This window comes from Dermochelys coriacea, chromosome 22, assembly GCF_009764565.3.
Source record: "Dermochelys coriacea isolate rDerCor1 chromosome 22, rDerCor1.pri.v4, whole genome shotgun sequence".
Classification (NCBI taxonomy): Eukaryota; Metazoa; Chordata; order Testudines; family Dermochelyidae; genus Dermochelys; species Dermochelys coriacea.
This window is the reverse complement of record NC_050089.1, coordinates 18,438,100-18,462,114: the sequence shown is the minus strand read 5'-3', so window position 1 is coordinate 18,462,114 and position 24,015 is coordinate 18,438,100. Positions and strand designations below refer to the sequence as shown.

The 24,015-nt window shown below is 48.4% G+C and overlaps 1 protein-coding gene across 4 annotated transcripts in view; it reads left to right on the top strand.

Moving 5' to 3' along the window:
• Positions 1-24,015, top strand: part of BCL9L (BCL9 like) — a 161,199-nt gene that overhangs the window by 66,158 nt on the left and 71,026 nt on the right. For 3 of the 4 annotated variants that reach the window (XM_043500909.1, XM_038380925.2, XM_038380923.2), the window contains one exon: positions 5,105-5,236. The gene's annotated coding sequence lies outside the window, so the exon portion shown is untranslated. Of the gene's footprint in view, positions 1-3,630; positions 4,419-5,104; positions 5,237-24,015 lie in introns of those variants that run through there. The other variant, XM_038380922.2, reaches the window with a different exon arrangement.

Genomic DNA, 24,015 nt, shown 5'->3' with positions numbered 1-24,015 from the left:
CCCTGAGCCTCTCAACCCCTGCTAGGTCAGAAAACAATCATGCCACTCACTGTCCTTAATACAGACAGCCCCAAGCCTTCAAAAATCATGTCAGGCTGCCAAAAAAAAAAAAAATCACAAGATTTAAGATCTGAAAAAGTTGAGGATTTTATTTGCTTTCTGAGACTTTAGAGTGTGCTTGGGCCACCATTCATTGCTAATTCCTACTGGGGATCTCAGTGGGAGTGCTGTCTCCCCTTCTAAAGCTGCCCACCTTGCCTGCTCTCAGGTGGAAGAGGAGGGAGGGTTGCTGAGGAATCCTATGGATAAGGCTACTGCATGCTGCACTTTTACATCTTCCACAAAAGATGGCACCTCCTGCAACACGGTACCCTGTAGCATCAGGCTGGGAAACGGGTGAGTGCTAACTTGGTGGAAGAGCATACCCTGCTGTGTTACCCACATACTTCCCTGTAGCGTAGCAATGACTTTGTGGGGAGTGTCCCCAAGTAAGCTATCCACACTGCTCCCTGCAATACAGTGCCCCAGTGCCATGCTTTCATATTGGTTCTGTATGACTGAAAGCAAAGAACAGTATCTACCTAAGATACCAGCACAGCTCCCTGAAGCTCTTGGGTATTCCTTTGAGGTCTATCAAATATTTTTTGACCTAGGCCATACCTGATTAGCTCGTGAGATCTGAAAGATCATAGACCTTGACACGACAAATGCAAGGCTAGACCTGACTCCTGGATCTTTGCTTGTCAGAGGCCACATTTGCTTTCTTGCTGTGACATTCCTCCCTGCTGGCCATGGGAGGGTTAATAATATAGGGTGTCTCTCTCTCTGGCTGTGGCCACTCGTGTATGCACATGGAGCAGGAGGGAAAGGTGTATTTTCATTTCCAATTAGGGCTGCTGCTTCCCATCGGCTGAGATTGGTTGTTTGCTCCTGGATCCCCTTTAGCTTTGTAATGCTTTAAGAGGCTGCCAAGTGGTCCCTGCCTCCAGCCTTCTCCACTCTCCCCAACCCACCCCTGAACAGTTAGTGTGCTGCAGACAGGAAGGTGACACATCCTGGTTAGGATGCTGCTGGCATCAGCCAAAAGTGGGTGGACTGGTTTAATAGCCTAATGTGTATGTGTTGTACAGCTCCCTTCTGCTTGCAGGAGGCAGAGCGGGGGCCTGCAAAGAGCCCTGGCAACCAGCTGGTCCTTTCTCAGCTGTATCTGTCATGCCTTTACCAACAGCAGGCTCCCACTTGGAATACATTTCCTGAGGTGCATGCCATCCACTGCTTGGAAGTCTCTATTCCTGGCCACCCACCCAAAGCAAATTGTGCATTTGAAATAGATGTTATTTCCATCAGAGCATATGCCAAACTGCATCTAAGCCCCTTTGCCCCCTCCATTCCTCTGCTCCTTTAGCTGCTAGTCTGACGGTCTCCTCTCCCAGGTTCAAGCCTGAAGAGAGACTCCTTCTGTGCTGGGGTGCTGCAAGTTTCAATTAGATGTTGGAAAATCTCACTTATACTTTTTTGAACTCTTCCTTGTTCAAACTGTCCCAGCTTGACAGCCCTGCAGAGTTGTTCCTGAACTTATTAGGAAAATGGGCAAGGATGCACTGTTTAGATTTTGGGTGAGAGGCACTCTAAAATACCTCCACTAGATCCTGTATACAGTGTAGTTGTAGCCATGTTGGTCCCAGGATATTAGGGACACATGGTGGGTGAGGTAGTATCTTTTATTGGGCCAACTTCTGTGTGCCTTGAAAGCTTGTCTCTCTCACCAACAAAAGTTGGTCTGACTCACCCACCCTGTTGCTTCCCTAGATCTTGTTAGATGAGTGGAAGAGGGGGGTCAACCCCATGGAGGGACCTGCCAGTGAGGAGGGGGATTTTATACTGGTTTCTGGAAGGGACAGGAAGCCAAGGTGATTTCAATGGAAGGGGGTAGCTGCGTGGCCGCAGTTCTAGGTCCAAGAGAGGGGAGATGCTGCTCCATGCGTGAAGAGTAGGGCCTCGAGGCAGTCAGGTTGGTGGTTGGGAGTTGTCCAGATGAGAAGAGGTGAAGACTCAGTGACCAATCTCAGCAGAAGTTGTGGGCCCAGGGGAAGGAGAGAGTGGAATGCCTGGGTTCCTCATGGGAGTGAGGACCAGCAGACTGGGGTTCTGGAGAGAGATGCAAGTGGTAAGGGATTTGGATTGAATATGCGGTTTAGTGGAGTTTCATTCAGAGATGAAGCCTGGACAGTTTGGGGTGAGGATGGAGCAGAGGGGGCTGGAATTTGGGCTGAGAAGCTTCTTCTTGCCACTTAGCAGGGCATCAGTCTGGGATTTGTTAAGCTGAATTAAATGGTGTTGGAGCCAGGCCCTGGTGGTGCAGAAATGCTTAGTGACTAAAGGACAGAAGCTGTGACAAGGGTATAGTCTGGGGTGCACGCAGGTACACTCCACTCCCACACATGTGCACATTCACAAACATGTACATGCAAAATAGAGACTAAACGTTAGTGATACTGGTGTTGGCTAAACATGGACCACAGCATGTATGTAAATAGACTCCTGAGTCACACACGCTTCTTGCATAGCCACATGCCTGAAAAGCCACTTGCAAGGGTGCGTGACCATACTGAGTGTGTAGGCTCTGCCATTCCCTTACAGGGTGTGAACTCCCAATGCGATCATGCATGATTTTAAATTGAGCAGCAGGTGACGACCAGGGTTGACTGCCAGAAGCTGGGACTGGACGTCAGGGGATGAATCACTCAATAATTGCCCTGTTCTGTATATTCTCTCTGAAACATCTGGCATTAGCCATTGTTGGAAGATAAATTTGTTAGTCTCTAAGGTGCCACAAGTACTCCTTTTCTTTTTGCGGATACAGACTAACACAGCTGCTACTCTGAAACCTGAGCTAGATGGACCCAGGATGGCTGTTCTTAGGTTGTTCTCTGATCTTCCTACATACTGAAGGGAGAAAGACCTGTGGAGATGTGGGTGCTCACAACAGCAGCTTCTCACACACCTGCTAGTTTTAGGTAAAGTACTCAATAATTCCATTAGTTCTAATAGCCAGTAATTTGCCACCTCCCTCCCCCTCTTCCCCATACACACATAGAATTTACTAAGTTCCCATGATGGAGCTGGTTGGTCAAACAGATGACCCAGCCCTCTTATTAACTGTACAGAACTCAGCTCATCCTCTATCTGCTTGGGTATATGGCAAAGCCTAGCTCATTAGTATTAGCCTAGCATGAGTGAGTGTATGGAGCTTGAAACTGTGAGGCCTTTGTTTTGTGTGTACTGTTGAGATAACAGATTACTGCTTCACTCTCTCCTGGAAACTTTACTTTTGTTCTTGGCATTTTCCTCATTCTAAAATTACTGGTTTTAGGCTGAACATTTCTGTTTTGCTGCTACTGCAGGGAAATGTAACTCTTGTTTGCATAGTTACAGCCCCCTTAGTGAGGCAACACTGTACCTTTCTATGCAGCAGCAAAATCTGTCAGGCCAAAAGCATCATAGAGCCAGAGCACTGGATGACCCAGTAGGTACCGTCCTTTAAGAACCTTCCTTTGCTGAAAAATCAAAGTCGAGAACATTTCCTCCTTGTTGAGAAAAGTGCTGGCATTTGGTGATATCTCTGAGCCACGTGGAAAGGACTGTGAATGTGGAAAGGACTAACCATTGCTTTAAACTGGAATAGGCCACAATCTGCCAGAAGTCATACCAGGAGGGAACAATTCTGCATTGGTGGGGAGATGGACCTGAACAGGGATTTTGGTGACCCCACTGTAATAAAACACTCAGAAAAGGAAAGACTTAAGCTTTCACAGCCAAAAGTTCAAAAGCAAATAAAGGATTTAGGGCCTGATCCTGAGAGGTGCTGAGTACTCTCCGTCTCCACTGAAGTCAGTGGCAGGATTGGTCTTTTAACCAAAGTAGGGATCCTGCCCTCTACTAGAATCCTGTGGAGAATTTTCATATGATCTGATCATTAGTGGGTCAATGAGTGAGTCAGATCCACAACAGCAACAAGGAACCTCCCTCTTCATTATCAGAGTTTAATTCACTCCCAAGCGAGGAGCTGGTAGGGGCTAGGGCTCTCTAGGGGCAGCTTTTAATTATTGTGCCAACCAAGCAGAAGACTCAGGTGCAGGTATTTATCCGATTTGCTAAGCCTGCCTGTGTGGGGGCTGCCTGTCCTCTGCCATTAGCTTGAGCAGCTTTCCTGATGTCTGAAAAAAAAAACCTCATTTCTCTTCTTTTACTCCTAGGAATAAGCAAGAGCACCAGTCCTGAGTGTGTAACTTTGTAAGATTTGCTCTTTCAGAATTTCCTTGATTTAAAAAAAAATTAATTTATTTTTAATGCTTCCCATCAATGTCCTTCAAAAACTTTGCCTCTCCTGCCATTATTTCTCTGGGCCATAAGTGCAGGTGAGGCATTTAGCAATGGGGGTTAATTGTTTCCCATCATCTCTTTTTTCAAGATGTTCCTCTCAGTCAGACCACTGGGAGGCCAGAGGAGGAGACCTAGATTAGGAAGCAGTTAATCAGTGGAAGAGGCAAACAGGGGCTTTTATTTTGACAGGGCACTGCTTGGCTTCTTGTATGAAGGCAAAGTGAATGATCCTGTTTCTCCAAATGATTATTCAGACTCAGGAAGAGAAAGAGGGAGAGAAAGGAGCACTCTATACACAGAGCTTTGCCCACTTTATAACAGCATCCTCTCAAAAATACAGAGATTCTTAGCTGGAGGGATCTAACAGACAGTTAAACAATAATAAGGATCAAGAGTGGGGGAAAAAGAAAATTGTGGAGAAGGTTCCTGTAACTTCAGGGTGGCAAGAGGGAAGTTGCTGCTAAATATCAGGCAACCAGCAGCCTCCCCAACCAGAAACTGACTCTGAATTCTCCTCAAGTGAAAGTGAAACAACTAAAGGAGTGAAAGTGTGTGCGAGAGGCAGAGTGTTTGCAATGTGTGTGTGTGCGCTGTGCATGTAGGTGAGACTCCAGTGTGTGTGGAAAGAGCATGATCCACTCCCCAGAGCCCCCTGCAGCTGGCTGGAAGGCTGTTGGTGAAGAAGACCATGAGCCCTGACTGCATGGCTGTCCCCCAGCAGCTTCCAGATCCTCAGCTCCCCTCTAACAAGCTTCACCGAGAAGACAGCTGCTGAAAAGCCCAAAGGAAAAAAAGCACAGGATCACTATGGGAAATACCTCTGGCCTTTCTTGAGACCCGGAGCAAGAGAAAGGTAAGTAGTCTCCCAACCACTTTCTTTCAATGCCTGAGTGTTTTGAAATGAGAGGACTGTCCTACAGGAAGGTCCATTTTGTATGGTGTAGTGATAAGTCTGGGGCTGGGCAGAGGGGGTATTTTTTCCACCATGCTGCAGACTTCCTAGGTGTTTTTCTTAAAAGATTGGTCAGAGTCCTAATCTTTATTTTCCCCAGGAGACTGCAAGGGCCCTTGTGGGGAACTCGTTTTGTTTTCCTCTTAGATTTGAGAGGAATGTGGTGTGCCTTGTGCTTAGTATTCCTGGTAGCAAATGAAGACCTGTAGTTGCAAATGTTTAATTGTTTTGAGTTTAAAATTAAAGGTCGTCTTGCTTTTTTGTTCTTGTTTGTGAGGAAGTAAGTGCCCTCCCTTGCTGCCTGTTGGTATGCAGGGCTGCTCTGGGAGCTCAGCTTGGGCTGCTGACTTGGAGTACAATTCTATGTGTCTGTGTGTTGTTTTCATGAGAAATTGACAGTTTCTTTTGAACATCACCTCAAAGCCCAGATCTTTGATTATGGCTGTCATTTTCAGTCAGCCTAGCTGGCAATAGGCAGCGGGTGATGGACAGCACAGGCATCCAGTGACTGGGTAGAAGTCAGTGAATTGAATCAAAGTACAGCCAGTGTGAAGAGAGCAGGCAGGCCCTTTGGCAACTGAAGGTTGGCTGCGTGGCCCCAAAGGCTTCTGGTAGCTGTAGTCTTTTCCTTTCTCTTGTTTGTCTGGCTGCTCAAGCAGAAGTCTTTGCTTTTCTCTTCATTTTTTTCATGTGCTCAGAAATCATGGTGGGCTGCAGGCTGCTGTGCATAGATACTGAACACAGGCCAGTCTGAAAATGCAGCATGGCAAAGCAATAGATTAGTGCCTGCATTTAGCTTTACAGAGGAGTAATCGGAGATTGTACTACAACTCCCATGGGGCTGTTTGTTCTTAGGGGGTGGAGGTGGCAGAATTGAGAGGTTCCTATACAGAGGTGACAAGAACTTCTTGTGGAAAGGGCACTGGCCTCAGAGGAGACTGGATGTATTGAGTCGTTTTCCCAGTATCTCATATCTGTCCCTTCTGCTCAGTTTGCAATGTGCAGAGGGCACTTGTCTACAGCTCTGGAGCAATGATGCAGGGGATCTAACCCTCTAAATATTCCTGTTCCCTCCTCACTGCATGGAGAGTTTTCTGACTTGGGGATGTGTGGGACAGAGGCCCTATCTGCGCCTCCCTTTCTCTGGGCACATGATGAGCCTCATCTCCATTCTTTTTGACCCTTGGTGCTTAGTTTTTATGTTTGGAAACTCATTCTCTTAGGCTGCAGTGCTTCCCCTTTGCAAGGGCACTGTCATTGGCAGCAGTTCCAAGAGTGGGGACAGAGTATTCTCATTGATGGCTCTGCTACAGGTGTGACAGGCTTACACGCCATGCATCCAGCCTTCCCCATATGCTCCAGGCCTGGCTTGCTCTGTCTGGGACCAATCAGGGTTTCACAAGTCTTCGCCAGTTGGGTCCAAACCCTGGGGTGGCTTGGAACTGGGTCCCATTTTATCTGGAACTATCAAGTTCAGGTAGAGTCTGGATAAACGATTCCAATTTTGGCCAATCTCTTATCAGCGAACTAGACAACAGGGAAAAGCTCTCCCCGTTCCCCGGAATATCATACCAGGGTCTGCTCACTGTCCTCACTTGGGAAGGAAGGATACCTGGTCAGTTTGCAAAGAGCAAAACTCCTTTTTTCTTCCGCATTAACCTTTCCTTCCCCATCCAAATCCACATTAATGTGCCCTTCACTGTTTTGTGTTGAGGGGGTGGTGAAGTTGCCCCAGTGCTGCTTTGTGCTAGCAGCCACTTGCTGGGGTAGAAACATGAGAGGGCTGCATTTCTGTATCTGTAAGTCACGCTACATGACAGGGCATGCTGTTGTGGTGTAGTACGCAGCATCTGTACGCCTTAGGGCAGTGCTACATGACATGGTGTTCCGCTGTGGTGTCATACACCTGCGTCCTGGGCACGTAAGGCAGAGCATTGCCAACACTGAAGGCACAAACAACTGCACACCTAGGACTGCGTTGCTGCCTTTGCAGAATGGAATATGAAGGTTTTAGCTGCTTACGCTTGACCTGTGGACTAGTCTCCTGTGAACACAGCCCTGATTTCTTGCCACCCTTTCCAAATGCTGCTTCACGCCAAGCAGGAAATAATGACATGCCATCAATTGCAAAGTTCTTTGCAAAAGAGGGTGTGCATTGTTCTCCCTACTTTTACAGAGTGAGGGAGAATGAAACTGAGGCACAGAGAGGGGAAGTGGTTTGCCCCAGGTCACATGGTGAGTCTGTGTCAAAACTGAGCATCCAAACCCTTAATACTATAGAAATCTTTTTTTTTACATCTAATCTACCATTTCTGCTGGACATAAATATCCTGTGATGCCCTCTCCTTCCTCTCTCGTTGTATTGCATAGTGAACTGAGGAGAAATCTATCATGTTTTGCACAGTTTTTGCCTTAATTATGTTTCAGTTCTCTCTAAATCCAAAACCAGAACTTAATCTTTTTTTGGGTGAGAATTTTTTGGAAGAATATCAAAAATATACTTAAAAGAATACAGACGTAAAACCAAGATTTTTTTTTTTGTTAACCCTGTAGCAGGAGGCTAATAATGATATATACTCATAGACTTTAAGCCCAGAAGGGACCATCATCTAGTCTGAACCCGGGCACATCGCACAAAATATTACTTTAAAGCCTTCTACCTATTAACTCATCTCCTGTAAGATGAGTCCTACTGCCCCATTTTACAGATGGGGAGGAAAGTGAGACCAGTATTTGAAGTGACTTACCCAAAATCACACAAGGCAGTGTCAGAGTTGAGATTAAAACTCAGGCATTACTGGGGGTGCTGGAATAATTTGTATAGTGGAGGTTCTGAGAACCATTGAACCAAAATGTAAACCCTATATATGATGGAAGCCACTTCAAGCCAGGGAGTGCGGCAGCACGCCTAGTTCTAGCACCTATGCGAGTTAGTAGCTCGCAGTCCTGTGCTCTAATAGCTAGGCAATGCTGTCTCAGTGTAGCTGCTGACTGCATAGAATGCATTGGGGCTAAACTCTGCTTTGGTTCCACTGGTGTAAATCTGGAGTAACTCTTGACTGGGTCTGGGGCCACGCACTGGACTTGTACTTGTTTGGGACCTCTAAGACTTTGTCAGCTCTGTCTGTCTCTTTTGCGGACAATTCAACCCAGTTTGCACAAGCTTCTCAAAGTTTGGTATTCTGGGAAGGGATGTTTGCCTTCTCTTCCCCCTGGGAGTCCACCTTCCTGCCAGCATCCCCTGGGTTCTCACCCTTCCAGCTCTACTTCCTGAGTGAGGAGGCCTGAGGGGGTATTCCCCTTTTATCACAGCTGCTGCTTACCTAGACAGAAGGCTCTCCCTTACCTCACCAAGGTACCTCAGCTGTATTCCTGGCCCATGCAGCCTGGAGGCCAAGGGATTTTTCTGCAGTTATTTTGTCTGGGCTTAACCCATCCCCGCCCACCCCAGGTCTGATGCATCTTCCCCTGTCAGGTACCACAGTTGCAAAGTCCAAGTCACTGCCAGTCTCATCAGCATTTCTTGTACCTGGTATTTTACTTATGGCCAATACCATGACATGTTTCTCTTTGCTGCCTTAGCTGGTGGATTCAGGCTCATCTGCTCTGGTGAGTGAGGCTTTACCCATCCCTGTGCTGTTGTCTGCTTGTTTGCTCTCTAAGTGGCTTTCCTTGTGGGGATCTAGAAGTAGAAATGAATTCTACAGGTGGGGAAGACTGGTTGGACCCATCCCTACTGGGCAAGGCAGACTGGCTTCCGGCTCTCCATTCCCCTGATATCTGTCCATTTCAGCTTTGAAAGTCTTAAGTAATGGACACCTAGTCCCTTAGAGAAATGATTCTTCCATGGAATGAGTCTTCTGACAGAATCTTCCCTTCGTTTGCTTGTGTTCTTGGACCTATCCAAGAATCACAGCCTTGTGGGCAGCAATTGTATTCCACTGCCAGTCATCTGGTGGCCAGGGCAGACAAACATAGCTCTCTTTGGCTCTTTGCTGCTGACTAACCATTTCCAGACCCTTCACTGTCACTGTTGCTCTTCTGTAAAAACATTTTCCAGTTTGGCACAAGTTGGGGCTCATTTTCTACCCATCCCACATGCTGTGGGGACCATGTGAGGCTTTGCTCATCCATTCTCCCACTCCTTTGTTCAGGTAATTCTACGATCACAGAGCCGTGATGGTATAAGATGGCCATGTTGGTCACCTTGGATGTCTGCCCAGAAATACCCACAGCCCCCAGTTTCAATTGAACAGGACCCTGGAGGTTGCGCTACAGCTGTGGTTTTCCACATGGTGGTGGTGGTCTGGCAAAGACCCAGAGTTATATCAGCCACTGCATCCTCTCCCCAGGGTGCTGGACCCTGCCCTTGCAGGGGTAGAGACTCAGGACAGGTCTATAATTAAAGCTGTTGCTGGGATACTAATCTCTGTTAGGAGTGTGTGAGGAGTTTTTAAAGACATTTTTATACCACCAAAAGCTCTAGTATAGATGCAGTGATAGGGGGATTTGCTTTTTCAGATATAGCTTAGTTTGTTTGGGAAAGTGGGGTAAGCTATATTGGCAAACACACACTTTTCTGGCAGAGACTAGGCCTTGGTCCCCACCAGTTTTCATCCTACTACAACCTGATTTCTTTCCCTCCTGTGGAAGGTGCCGACTGTCCAGTGCAAGTTCTGTGAGCTGTTTGTGTCTCACTTCTCCACAGGGTTGAACTTGTGAATCTGTGGTTAAAAATGACCCCAGAAGTCACTGGTTCACACACATCTCAGAGCAAAGAACCTAGGAGTCTGGCTACTGCTTTTCCTTCTCTATTTCTGATAGTAACCATAAAATATATTGGTGTGGGCTGGAGGTGAGGAGGGGGGAAGCAGGGAAGGCTGAAATCAGGATTCCTAGAACCAAGAATTGAATCCATCTATGAGTGCTGGTGTGACCCTTGGACAGGTCATTCCTGTACTTGGTGCCTCAGTTTTCCATCTGTGTATACCTCGTAGAGAGTTGTGTATGTAAAGTGCCTTGGGTTCCTATCTGAGAAATGCTGGAGGAGGGCAAGGAGTCAGTCTCTTTACTGATCTCTATTGTCCTTGCCCAGCCTTCCCTTGTGAACCAGAGCTGGCCAAGTCCCATGGGCCTTGTTGGAGACTCTCTCTCAGATGGTGTGTTTCCACAGGACAATCTCCAGGACACCTGCTTGGCACCAGGCAGCTCCCGTGGATATCCATTTCTTTCCTGTCCTTTGTCAGACCCAGTTACCAATTGTGGGTTTGGGTACTGAATTACCTCTATCTGGGGTCACCTCCTTGTGGAGCCTGTACTGCTGCAGGGCTATTCCCTGTCAGGAGTTGGCGCAGAGGAAGCAGTTAATGTCACTGGCACCTGCTTTTGATTTAAGGGAGAGCCACGTAATCAAGGGGCGGGTTGCCAGGAACTGTGCACGTATCCAACTTCCTTGGAAAGCAGGGTTGTGTTTGTGAGTGCAGCAGGCATTCTGTTCTCCAGTGCAGAAGGAGAAGGGAGCTTGTGCAATGCCAGCCAGGCTTTGTCATGACTAACCAAGACCTGTGCCGATTCCCAGAGATCAGGACAGTGAGATTCCATCTTCCCACCAGGTCCAAGCAGGGCTCCCTGCTCCCCCTCTGCTTGGCATCCAGCTCCCTACTTTATATGGGTGGGAGTAGAGCATTGTTGAAACCTGCCACGTATGTGCTGCTGCCTGGGTTATGATGTGGGCTGTGAAACACCCTTGGGATTGAGTAGTTATGAGTGTCCCTGCAGCCAGTACTCCTGCCCTGCTCCCTACAGCATGCCCTACTGGGAGAGGCCAGCACTGGAGACTCCTTTGGGAAGGGGCCACAGCCATGGCCAGTGGGGTTCTTCGGTGCTAGTGTCAATTACAAGGAAGCAAGGCAGAGGAGAGATTGGAGAGTCCTGCGTAGAGCAGGGAGGAAGTGACATCCCATTCTTTTCACAGCAAGGAGCTGGTCACTGGAGATGTGAAAGTCTGTAGAGGCTTCTCAGACTGTGAGTGGTGGGCGACGGGGTGCCTCCTTCATATACTTAGCTGTTGCCTCCTTCTGGAGGGGGGTGCAGGGGCTTTTCCTCCTCAGCTGACAGGGTCTTGATGTGGATAATCGAATGGCTCCTCTCTGAGCCCTGATTTACTCCCCCCCACCCCCCACAAATCCAATGGAACCATCCAGGATGCTGTAAATTGGGGAAGCTGCTTCCCTCTGTATCAGGCCTGCTGCTGGAGGGGAAGGGTGTTCTCTTGGGGAGTCTGCTCCCTTCTGCCCTTCCTGGCAGAGTGGGAGGGCAGGCCAGGCTGTGGTTCCAACAACTCTGGCTCAGCTGCTATTGAATGGGAGCAGAGTGGGGAGGACCTGTGAGGTGTGTGGGGTGATGGTTTGGGGCTGGCACACAGTGAGAATGGCCCATGCATCCTGCAGGACTGGTACTTGTAAGCAATGAGACGTGGTAGCCATGCCCAGGAAGCAGTGGTATTGGCTGTAGCTATAAAAGTCTGAGCAGGATCTCTGTGGTAGGGATGGGGCTCCGTCTGTTAGGAACTGTTAGTCCCTCCTGTGGCTCATTCCCTTCCTCTAACCCCCACCCCCACACTCACACTTCCCTGGGGACAGACATCTCAGCCCTGACTGTCCAGCTCCATCTGGCTTCTTTCCTTCTGCAGTCTCTGAGACGCTCAGGCCTCTGTCTGGGCCACGGGATCTGCTCCATGCTAAATCTATCAGGGCTGGGAGAAGTGAATCTGTTCCTCCAGTATATGAGGTTCCAGAAGGCAGTGCTGGGACCTGCTTGTCTTCATGCTGAACAATAACAACTCTCAGCTCTTCGGAAGCTTTTCTCAGTTGTGGAGCTCCAAATACTTCATAAACCTGAATCCTCCCAGCACCCCTGGGAAGGGAGCAGCAGTGCTCCCTCAGTCTTCCAGGTGGGAAAATCGGAAGTACTGAGAGTAGAGAGAGATTATTCAGGCTCACATAGAGTCAGTGACAGAGCAGGGATCAGATCACAAGAGCCTCGGCTCAACCCCCAGTTCCTCCCCCCCGGCCTCCCAGAACGGGGGATAGAACCCAGGAGTTCGGGCTCCCTCGCTCTTACTGCTAGATCCCACTTCCTCTCAGAGCAGAAATAGAGTCAAGGCCTCCTAATCACCAAGGTATCTTGAACCCCAGTACGCATTCCCGAAAGTTAGGGGGCAGTGAGGAGCCTGCTCTTGGGTTTTCGGCTCTGGGGCTGTGGCTGATGCTCCCCAAGGTGATAAGCAGCTCCAGGAATTGGCTGCATTCTGTGCCTGGGGATGGGGTGTCTCCCTGGTTGATGAGAAGCTTCACTGGAGCCGAATCCTGGGCCAGGAGCCAGGTTGGTGTCCTGTGCCAGAGAGAGGGCGAGACTTGGAAAGTGGAGCCAAACTCCTCCTGTGTGAGAGATGGCCTGAAATACCGAGTGAAACCACAGAGTGCTCCTTGTTCTGCCTCTGCCTGCTGGTCTTCCCTTGGCCTGATGAGTGTGGGAGGTCACAGCACTTGGCTGCTGAGGAGCAAGCAGAGCCCAGCAGAACATATGGGCCTTTCTGCTGTCTCCCAACTCTCAAAGGTGCTTGCTGGGTTGATTTTGTTTTTAACCTTGTTACTCCTGTCTCTCTGTCCCTTGCTACTACTAGTGCAAGAGCCTTCTCCTCTTTATCTCCTTCTGTCTGAAACAACCCATGCACAGTTGCTCTCTTACAGCTCAGCTGAAAAACTGTCCTCTTACTTGCCTCTGCCTCTTTAAATAATAAGAGGGAAAGGAATTGGCTGGGAAGTGTCTTGAAGACATAGTTTGTATAAAGATGCTGCACAAAATATTGAATGTTTATAGACTTTATGCTTCTTAAAATGTAAGCAAAGGAAAGGCCAGGTTTTGCTTGGGTTTGTGTGAGTACACTGTAGCTTCCTATGTTACTGGGCTTCCAGCGACTGGCAGTGTTAACATTCGACACTGTCATGATCCAGCAGAGAATCTTGAGTAAGCTACAGAAGTAGGCAAGTGTAGCCTCAGTTTCCCATCTGTAAAACTGAGACAAGGAGAGAGGAAATGACAAAGCCAAGGCCATAGAGTAAGTGGTAAAGTTGGGGATAGGCCTTAGGAGTCCTATCTCCTGATTCAGCTGCAGTGCTGCTTCCCACCCACTTTCCTTCCTATATGACCCTCAGGGTCTGAAATAGCCACTTGTAACCAGGGGTAGAGTAGGGGTCTCTTTGCCAGCTCTCTGAGTGATTCAGCCCAATGATTTCTTCTGGGAAATGTCGCAATTGCTGTGAGGCTGTCCGGCAGATCTCTGCACTTGAGGGCTAGAGTCCTGCTGTGTGCAGTGTGGACCTTGGTCTGCAAAACCAGCTGTGGTGTTGCTGCAAGGGAGTGCTCATTAACTAACTATGTTCCTTATTGGCAGCAAAAAGCTTTCAATTCTCACCAGGGTGTATGCAGAGGTTTCCACATCCCATATGCGGCAGGCAGGGACTTGGCTACTTTGGCTCAGGGGATCGCAGTGCCATTGGTAAGGAAGGGAAATAGGAGATCCTGATTGAAGAGCTCACCAGGAGTACTGGTGCAGAGGGGTGTTCTGTTCAGTTAGGCTTAATGACTGTGGATTCTGGGATCCAAATACCTAGGTGTGTTCAAAGCATCCCAGTGGATGGCTTTGCTTGATAAGTGGTGTGCCATATGTAGGAATTGGGTAGTATGTCTTGAAATAGTTTGTGAGCCTTCTCATGGTGCTCTGTGTTTAGCACCTTGTCAGGGAAGCAGTATGTATGTGTGGCTAGGACCTGCATGTTGTGTATAGTTAGTGAACAGTGATTTGGACCTCCCTGTGCCTATATGATTTCTTCATGTTACATTTATTGTCCATGGAGCCAAAGACACAAGAGGGTGTTTGTTGCACTGCATTCTCCTGCTGCAGAGAGGGCTGGGCATGCTCCAGCAAAATGCCAGTCCCTGTCTCCAAATAAGGCTGCATCCTTGTTTGGGAGAGGAAGCTGAGTGGCTGGACTTTGCCCCAGCGCATGATGTTTGTGGATCTGAATGTTGGCAAGCTTGTCAACTAAGTGCCATCCTCATATCTGTGTTATGTTCTTGCTGATTTCACCCACAAGTCCAGTCATCGCATTTTTGGTGCTTTTTCATATGAACATAACACCAGTGAAAGGCTCCAAACCCATAGTCTTAGAGATTGGTGTCTTCTCTATCCATGCAGAGCAGGAGCAGCCTGGGCAGAGGCAGGGCAAGTTTCCCCCACACTAGCCCTGCCAATATAACTCATCCTAACCTACCAGGGACATGTTTCCTCTAAGAATCTTCCTGATCTATCAAGCTTCAACCCCTAGAGCCAAATTCAGTCCTTTTGTAAGGGGGTGTAACTCCACTGAAGCCAGTGGAGGCTGCACTGCCCACAGTTAAGACGTATGTGGCCTGTCCTGGCTGTGGTAGATGCCCATGTGGTGGATTCCCCCACCTCACTTATATCCAGGAGTGATAACTGCCCTGCCAGGCCTGTGTCAATCAGCACATCATAAAGATAAAGACTCGACTGAGCATTTAAGTCTTCTTTAAAAGCAAATACTGGTTTAACTTGCTCAGTGGATACAATGATCTCCTTCTCTTTCTGACCTAAATGATTATGTGGTGTTTTTATGCAGTGGTAAACAGCTGTCGTGGTCCATGCCAGATATGGCTGCATTTCAATAGTGGGTAAAGTGATCTCTGCCTCATGCAGTTGGGTATTGAAGTGTTCTAGGCTCCTTGGGTATGATATAATGTGGGGCTCTTGTCATTAGTGGGCTTGGGATTTTGAACTTGGACTAGGCAGGGTGCTAAATATGCATAGTTTGAGGCTTTGGGAGACCCAAATGTCTGAGTGTTCTGAGAGCATAAATGGTTGGGATGGGGAGGAATTGTTTGGGGTGCTCCAAGGGAGAATGACTAGGAGCCAGGGAATGAAACTCCAGGTGACTTTCTGACATGAACTGTGTAATGCCCTGTAGTGTAGCTGCTTTCATTCCTTCTCTTGGTAGGAGACAATCCTGCATTGGTCCCCAGTGGAGATTGGGTCAGACGAGACATGAGTGGAGCTAGTCTGGCCACAGCTTAGGCTCAAGCATGGGTGGTTAGACTGAGCTGAAAGCTGCTTGTGTCCAGCGTCTGCACAGCCATGTTTGAACTTCTCCCTGGCAAGGAGAGAGAAACTGGGGAGAGAAACAGGGCTGGGCTGAGCAAGTTTCTTCTGCCCTCCCTGTCCCTTGGACATAAACAGGGCAGCAGCTCCAAACTCCAGAACTGTCACTGAAGACAGCTTGGGGGCCTTGGTGCTGGTGGTTGTTCAAAAAATAAGTTTTTTGCCTCCAGAACTCTGCCTCTCAGGCTGTGATGTTTTTGAGGGGGGTGAAGCTGTGGTTTAAAATGAGCCCTCTGGATGGCAAGAAAATTGCTGAGTAGCTGGTTTCCAGGCTGCCGAGGACCAAGCCAGGGCCCAGCTTGGCTGCCAGAAGCAACAGGCTTGGAATTTCCTCTGCTTGGTGCCAGGTCCTCTCCGGCTGGCCACTGCACTTCTGATGGGGCCAAGACTCCTCCAGAGCCCCATGGAGGGGGGTGCTCCCAGAGCAGGGTGGGTTACACTTAGAGCTGAGAACCTCCCCCCCATTTTTGGGGCCTGAGAGAACCTCCCCCCATTCCTTGGGCCTGGTTTCTATTTTCTTTTCCAGGGTCCAAGCTGTTTTGAATTATGCAGCCTGCACCTCCCGCGGGGCTCCTGGAGCAGCCGCCTAATGAGCTGAGCTCCTGACAAACTTCACTCTGGCTCTGGCTGCGCTCGGAAAATTTTACAGCCTTTTTAGAGAAAGGAAATGCCAGTAACGTCTGTCTCTTCTTATTTTTATGAGGGGGTCCCAGTTGAGTGGGGGATGGGAGGCTTGGAAAAGAAGACAGGAAGGATTTTGTATAGCACTTATGGCCACTTAGGGCCCGCTGCCCCCCTCAACCAATATGTATTGGAGTGGGGATGCTAATGATTGGTGCATGGTAGAGTGAAACTGACATGGCTGCACCCTTTCAGAGCTGTGTACAATATGGGGTAAGACCTCTAAAGGGCCATGGGAGTGGGGAACATGGTGGAGCAAAAGAGATTTCAGAGACTTGTGCAGTGGGAATAGGAAGTACCCACTAAGCAGTGACAGGCCCTGGGGAGGCAGAAGTGTGAATGATAGTGGTGGGACCAGGCCACCAGCCTGGATTTCATGAAGTACTGAGCCCCTCTGTACCTGAGCCTTTGGCTTTCTAGTGGGAAATAGTTCTGTGGGGACAGGCCCAACAGCTCCCCTTTTCCCCTGCAGCGCACAAACCACCTGTCATCTGTTGCTGTGTGCTTAGCAGAGCTGGAAGGGCTGGGGAGGAACAGGGAAAGTTTGTCCCCAGCTGGCATACTGCTGACTCAGTGGGAGGGAAGGAGAGGAGAGGAAAGTCTCAGGTGCTAGGAATTGGGGGCCACATATGGGTGGATAATTTTGCATTGATGCATGAACTTGTCCAAATGCTCCTCACACAGACAGTGGAGAACTCTGCTACTGGCTGCCAGGATAGTTATTAGTCATTTAATCTTTGCTAATTTTGTGTTTAAAACCAGAGTTTTATTATTTCTACTGTGGCAGCACCCAGAGGCCCCACCTGGGGTCAGGGCCCCATCCTGCAGAGTCAATTAGACGGTCCCTCCCCAGAATGCATTAGTGACATAGTGCCAGGCAATAATCTCATGGGGAAAAAGGGGTTAGGAGCAGCACGGCCCTTCGTGACACAAGAAGTCCAGGAGCCTGGTCTGTTCACAGATTGAATCTGCTCCCCAGGTGGCTCAAAGTCACTCCAGAACCCGGAGGTGGTTAGGATATAGCATGTCTGAGTGCACTGGTGGTGAAAGGTACCAGATGCTGAGTATTATCTCTGGAGACTGACATCCTCTCTATTCTCAGAACATGGGCAGAGCAGGCTGCCCTATGTTGTCCTGCGAATGGGCCTCCCCTTGTTATGGAGTGGTCTCAACTAGAATGAAAAGGACTAGGATTTATCATGGCCAGAGTGTCTGGGCAGGAGGTTGCCAATGTGTCCATGCCTTGTGATCAGGCTCCTACCCTCGCTGTGTAGCGGCCTGACATGCAGCTCCTACCTTGTGTGCATTCGTGGTGTCGCCGGTTCCTTTCTCATGGCCCATAGGGATCTGTGGGGAGGGGATGGGGTGGAATATATAAAAATGCAGCTGCCTGGGGAGATGCACAACCTCTTCTCTGGGTGGATTCATAGATACTAAGGTCAGAAGGGACCATTCTGATCATCTAGTCCGACCTCCTGCACAACGCAGGCCACAGAATCTCACCCACCCACTCCTAGGAAAAACCTCACCTATGTCTGAGTTATTGAAGTCCTCAAATCATGGTTTAAAGACTTCAAGAGAGGGGTTTCTGCATGATCTGTAGGCATCAGCTGTTGCCGGTCAGAGTGAATGAGCATCAGATGAGGGCAGTGCATTGCCCTGGGTGGATGAAGTCTTGTGTTGGTCCTGCTCTGAGGGCTTTGTTGTTGTTTGTGTCAGGAGCGTCGCTCTGGGTGGCTATTTGATGTGGCAGCCTCAGCAAGCCTGGCAGCCCCCAAAGCAAGTTGAGGAGTGGGGAGCAGGCACCAGAATTGTGCCCCATTCCTCCCTGCTTTCTGCTTCACAGGGGCTGGAGGGTATACCTCCCCAGGGCAGTGAGTGATGGGCCACCTCCCCTCCCCAACCTGGGAAGTGAGCAACAGCCCCCCATTTTCTCTAACAGATTTTATGGGTGGAATCTGGATTTTATTGGGCTAAAGCCTGGAGACTGGGTGCTCTCAAATCGCGCCCCCCCCCCCAGCTGCAGAGTATGAATCCAGCCATCCCAATGTTTCCTACTGAGAACCAGCACTGGACCTCCCCCTTCAAAATTGCAGCTGCCACTTGTGTATGGTTTCAGGGGAATAGCAGGGTGGGATGGGAGCAGCACAGGGTCCCAGGTGCTCCTGGGATGTGACGCGTTTGTGATTCTGCAGTGTACCATTTTACATCAGAACTAGCATGGTCTGGGGCCTGATTCTAGGAGCAGCTAAGTACCTGTAGCCCCTGTTGATGTCTGCACTTCCAGAACTAAGGCCCAAGTGATTCTCTGGTCATGCCCAGGTTTGGGCTGAGGCTCAATACCTTTCAGTGCCACTTGGTGAAGGAGTATTGAGTCTGTACTGGGTTATCTCCACATCAGAGTGACAGAGCTGATGCCCAATAATTGAAAACCAGGCTAGATAGCGGGGGAGTGGAAAAGTTTGGGTCTGAAAAATGAGGGAAGCAGACACTCTCTCAGCAATGTAGGTGCTTTGCAATAAAGCACAGAACTGGAGGTGTGTTTATGAGGGTACTCTGTGTATGTGAACATGTGGGCGGGGGGAAGTTTCTGGATGCATGTACATACAGTCAGGGTTGGGGTTTTTTTGTGTGTTTGGGGTTTTTTTTTGTTTTTTTTTTTTGTTTTTTTTTGCATGCCATGTTGGCTTCTGGCAATCTCTGAAAGCATAGTCTAAATGACCTCCATTAAAGCCCAGACTCGGAGACAGACCCTATCTGCTCTCTTGGGCAGAGCTGTGTTCACCAGGGCTCTGCTGGTTTCAGGATTCCCTTGAGCATGGTGCACAGGAGTTGGTTTTTGGTCAGGAAAAGGATGGGTTAGTCTATATCCTGGTCTTCATGGAGAAATCCTCCCTCTGCACCAGACCAAAAATCCCAGACTGATGACCTCCACTGTGTACGTAACCAAATTCTGAATCCTGTTCTACAGGGCCTGTTGTAGAAAAGGCCTTGGAGGAGTTTAAATGACTCTCTCATTGTCTGTTACATATAGAACAAAATCTGCCACCTGAGTTGGTTGCTGCTGGGTTTACAGAAAAGAGCAAACTCCTCACTTTCACCCACATTGGCCTGCTTCTAGCTTTCGCTCCTTGGGCAGCTACCACTGAATGTGTGAAGAGAGCTGCTAGGGCTGTGAGCCACCAGACTTCTTCCAGAATGGAAGCCTTGGTGGGATGGCACAGCATGGGGGTGGTTGGGCATGAAATGGCTGTTGGCCTGTATACCCCAGGCCTCAGAACATGCAGCCCATATGTTTCCAAATGGCTGTATCTGTGTGCTACAGTGTCAGTAACTGCCCTGGAGACTGGGTGTTGAGACTTCTCCAGGTTGACAAATATCATGCTTTAAAACAAACAAACAAACAAACTAAAAATTTCAGCAGATTTTTTTTATTTGCATGATGCCAGCAGTGACTTCCCATTTTATGGTCTTAAATTGCTGACGTGGATGTTTTGTACTTATTTCTTTAATTAGTTTCCTAATTGTTAGTAGAGTTTCAGTTTTTACACAGCATTTTTTTTCTACTAATAAGTTTCACATTTAAAATTCTTTTCTATGCTGAAAAAGATAAGTCCAGGCCTTTCATTAGCATCCTTGCTGTGAGAACAACACAAACTCAAATGCAAAACAGATAAGCAAATAGCTTGTGCTATATTTACAGCTGATAAATCTTTCTGATGTATTGAACTTCCACAAGTCAGTAAAGTTGCAGTGCTTTGACCAGGCTTTGCTCCTCCATCAGCATTTGTGTGCTAACATCAATGGGACCTGTGCTCCTATGTCACTTCAGGTGCTTTTGAAAATCTCAAAGTACCGTAGGTATCTAAATATGGAATTAGAAACCTATTTTTGAAAATTTGGGCCTATGTATAAGAAAAGTCACAATTTTGTTAATGTATTGAAAGTCTAAACTTTTTTCTTTGATAACACTGAAGCTGTTTTGTTTTGAAGTAACAAAGATTTTATGCCACTAAGAGAAGTCTCTAATAAAAATAAAATTTTAGCTCTTGATTGCTGCTAATGCTTATACATGCCAGTCGCTGGAACTCTTCCTGAGAGTAGTTCCTACTTCAATGTTTGTAGGGTCAGGACCTTAAATTTCAATATTTTGTTTAGCCAGTTTTGTAAAATTAAAATAAAAGCCCCTGTGAGCTGTGGCATTTAAAATCCCAGCATAAATCATTGTTTGTTAGAAATTTTAATCTAAAGTTGCAGTAGCACAATTTTTAGATTAATTTCACAAAGCCTCAACCACATTTGAACGAATCTACTCTGGGACTTCTGGGTTCTCTTGCGGACTGTCACTGCCTTACTATGAGTCCTCTCTGTGCACAAGTTTCCCCATCTGTCAAAGGGGAGAATACTTGTCCCTCTCATGTGTTTGCAGGTCCTGGAAGATATTATAGTGACACTGCAGCATCTATACTGCACTCTGTATCCATCTCACCAAAACCAGCTGGAACAATAAGTTGCCTTATGTGGTATCTGGCTGTGATTGGGGCATGGATGAAGGTGGGCTGAGGTTCAAATTGGGTAGGGCTGCAGCGATTGGTTGCTTGGAAGCAGCGGGAAGCGGTGGCAGGGGTAATATCAGCCGTCCCCTGTATAGGGAATTTCCACCTCTTGCTGCTTAGGTTTGCAACCTAAGGCCGTTGATGGCTGGGTCTGTAGTTGCTATTTGTAGCTGTATTTGTGACTGTTGTCAGGGCACTCAGTGACTCGTATTTTCCTTCTTGTATAAAGTGGAAGAAGAATTAAGCTAATAAACACACCTGGAAAATGATCTGGAGGTGCCTGTTGCTCTTATTGTTTCTTCTACCCTTCCATCACTTTATGGGCAATAGGCCTTTTCCTCCTCGCATGCCCATCAGCTGGCTATAGTGTCTGAGTTGTTAAACTCAGCATTCAGCTCAAAGTCTTGTTTTTCATCTGTCCCAACATGAGGGTCAGATGGATATGACCATGGCCCTGCCCTGTCCCTACAGCAGAATTATGTCCAAACTCTGTTTTGCATCTTGGTCTTGTATCAGTGGGAACATTTCAGTTCACAAGGCTAGTTCCAAATGTATATCTCTTGAGTCGAGGTCTGAGGAGGAGAGAGATGGGGATCATAGCTCAGAGCAGGGGGAGCCCATGCTTTGCCCCTGACCCCAAAGGTACCCTGGCAACTTGCTAGGAATCACAAGTCCCAATTTAATTTGCATATAATTAACTTTTTAATGAGGATCCACACCTGCCCTGATACTTGGTGATGCCTCCATCTGCCCCAGGAAAAGACCAGGAATTGTTTGATATGAACAGCAGTGGAAACAAGCTGAGGGAGACCACACAATCAGTGATTGGGAAATGGGTCTGGGAGTCCAGACTCCTGGGTTTCATTTCAGGTTTTACTATGGAGTCCACCGTGTGGCCTTGGCCAAGTCTTCCCATCTGTAAATGGAGGGCAGCTATACTTGTACTCAGGGTTTTAAGGTCCTTGGGAATAATACAAGCCATAAGAGGGGAATTTGGCCTTTTTGGGCTGTTTAGTCTCTGCATCTATGGGGGCACATGGGCTAGGTTCAAGATTTCCATCACTAATGGGGGCTCTGGTGCCATGTAGTAGGCTCTCTGCCCTGGTGCTATCTCAGCTCCTTATCCCCTCTCCATACTCTCTTCCCCTGGGACTCTACATTCCAGGTGGCACAAAACAGAGTAGAAAGATAAAGTGGGGTCTGAGATCTAGAAGCTTCTCTCTGCCACTGTGCCCAGCAGGATGTGTTACAAGGGAGAACCTCAGTGCAAAGCTTCCCCAGGCTGCCTCATACTGCAGCAAGGGAGCAAACCTTCCCTACCCAGAAACAGGAAACCAGAACCACGTGGGCTGCTTTAGAGCCCAGCTGATACCTCAAGTCTGCAGAGAAGGGACTTGGCTTGGTCTAGATTCTCTGGCTTCCTGCCAAGGATCTGACTGCTGCATTCTGTATCATTTGTTTGAAAAATGGAGGGGGGAAATACAGGCCTTCACTCCCAAGTGTATGTGGGAGGGGTGAAACTGTAAACCTGAATAGTCTCTGATGGGTTAGAATTGTCTAGTGCTTAAAGTTGGGGACTGGAGTCAGGACTCCTGGGGTCTATTCCTATTTCTCCTAGTGACATACTGTCACTACGTCTGGCATCTATGCCACACCACCGTGAGGTGGGGAGGGGTTTCAGTAACTGTCTGTTGGTTACGTTGAGATTGGGCAGAGTATTATCTACCAGGTCTGGGGGGTTTGGCCCAAGTGCAGCCCTGGCACAAGGGCCTGCAGCTCCACCGAATACACTGAGAGAGCCACTTGCGCTATGTCTGCCTGTGATTCCTGGTGCAGGGACTGCTGGGTTTTATTGTGGAGCTCTTCCCTCCTTGGATCCAGGTTCTCCAATCACTGTCCTGATCTTTCTCTGACCCTGAGTTCAGGGTCATGGGATTTCTGCTTCACATCTCGCACAGCAGTGGTTATTGGAGAAAAAAGGCAGCTTAAGCTTTCTCAGCACAAGCTGTCATGTTTGTTCGATTACAATGCAGCAGCAGTGGCACAAGCCCCGGCCTCCTTCCTATTGCTGGGCTGGAGCCTGGTGGGTCCTTTGCGGACATCTGCTGCCTCCTCCCCCAACCACCTCTTGGTAGGCAGGCCACAATGGCTTCCCATTGAACTGAGTTGCTCTTTACATCACTTCCCCACCACAACCAAAGCTTCCGTCCACTCTGATGGGCTCCTTCACTGGACCTTGAAATGGTGGGTTCCCTGGAGCTGGCTAATATCCAAGCAGCTTTCCCTCTCATTGAATGGTAGGTTAAAAATCCAGGGAGGAGGATGGAGGCGAAAGGCTTAAGGGAGCCTGGGTGTCACTTGCTCCAATCTGGCTTGTGAAAGGCAAACCTCCTCCAGGCTAGTCTCCAGTTGGAGCCCGAGGCCCCAGACATGCATGGTCTGGGACATTTGGAGCTTGGATTGGTTTGGCTGGAGTAGATACAAGTGGGGGTCAGCTGTGAACTTAAGGCCACATACCAGAGTCTGGTGTCTGGCTCAAACGTATCCCGTGGAGGGTGGGGTTGCCAGTACAGTGTGTTGCTGCGGCTGTGCAACTGGTTCCTTTCTCCAAGAATGAGTGTCTGTGCAAGAAACTCTCTCATATTCTCCCCCCCACACACACACACACACACCCCGGTGGGCTGGAGAAAGGCAGTTAATGAATCTCTTCCCCTGTGACAGTGACCTGGAGACTCAGTGCCTACACAAGTCACAGAAGCAACTCCAGTCTCCCAGCCTTGGAGTGCTTTTGATTATTATTATTTTTATTTTTGCCTCTTGCTGCGCTGGGTCCCTGTGTGTGAACATACAAACGCTACAGAACGGTGGCATTCTGTAAGTATGTACATGGGGCACCAAAGAAGGGGAAGATGGTGGTAGTCTGAAGTCCAACTTTTCCCTGCTTCCCAACCTTCTTGTTCCCTGACACACTTTCTCTGAGGCCCATTAGCTATAGGGTTTGTGCTTCTAGCCTCAAAGCTCCTTTGGAGATGGGTATGTGCCTGTTGGGGTGTGGCCTACGATGCCATCCCATGTGCAGCTACAACAGACAAAATGTGGTGGAGAAATGGAAAATCTCTTGGGAATTCAAGTTCCCATCTCCCTGCAGGAATTTTAATGACAGGTGGGAGGAGGGGGAGTATGACCTGAAGCACTGTCACTAATCA